The sequence below is a fragment of the Alligator sinensis genome, unplaced genomic scaffold (genome assembly GCF_000455745.1).
Source record: "Alligator sinensis unplaced genomic scaffold, ASM45574v1 scaffold444_1, whole genome shotgun sequence".
Taxonomy (NCBI): Eukaryota; Metazoa; Chordata; order Crocodylia; family Alligatoridae; genus Alligator; species Alligator sinensis.
The window spans coordinates 1679610-1680458 of record NW_005841886.1 but is presented as its reverse complement, the minus strand read 5'-3'; the positions used below and the strand labels follow the sequence as shown (position 1 = coordinate 1680458).

The 849-nt window shown below is 51.0% G+C and overlaps 1 protein-coding gene across 7 annotated transcripts in view; it reads right to left on the bottom strand.

Annotated features, from left to right (window-relative positions):
* TANC2 (tetratricopeptide repeat, ankyrin repeat and coiled-coil containing 2) overlaps positions 1-849 on the bottom strand; it is a 774525-nt gene that overhangs the window by 629985 nt on the left and 143691 nt on the right. The window lies entirely within an intron of this gene.

The following is an 849-nucleotide window of genomic DNA, read 5'->3' as shown; positions in this document are numbered from 1 at the left end:
TACTCTTTCCTGCCATGGCAGGGGGTCGGACTTGATGATCTGCTCAGGTCCCTTCCGACCCTACAAACTATGAAACTATGAAGATCTCGCAGTAAAGCAGAATCACAAATTCATTTTGCTACAGAAAACTTAACTTTAAATATTTTTAATTGACATGATTTAATTATGCTCTTTAATGTTAGGTTAGCATAGGATTTTAGATTTTTTTTTTCATAATTTTTGCTTCTTAGTGTTCTACTTTCCATATTAAGAGCTGGTTTTTAGAGGTGAATCGATACATCAGTCCCTTATTGTATTGGCACCGATATAAGGAAAATTGGCATAATAGGCAATCAGCTTTTTTTGGCTGACACAGCTGATAACATCTCCAATGTAATGCCCTGTGCATGCACACAGCTGCAGCATGCAGGTGGCTAGGAGTGCATCCCAGCAGCTTGGAGAGCAGTGTCTAGCTGGTAATTCTGTTGTGTTGGAAGGGGCAGAGGGAAGGAAGGGGCATGGGGAGGGCAGATCAAGGTCCCCATGATGAGGGAGGGAGTGGGGCTGGGGCACGCACTGCACAGCTGGGGCAGGGCAGGGTACAGGACAAAGCTGCGAGAAGTTTGCCGGGATTTGTGGTGGGGGGGAGAGGCAGGGACAGCTCCTACCACTACACACACCCCAAGAGAGCATGTGTCCCTGGATCTGTGTGCAGAAAAAGGGCAGGCTGCTTCTCCAGGCTAGGGCTGGGGCTGTGCTGAGCTCTTCTTGGCGTCGGGGGGAGAGGGGGGGCGGAAGGGATGCTGAGCCAGGGCTGCGCTTAGGGCAGGCAGTGGCAGCGCCGGGTAATGGGGGGGGGGGGGCGCCACG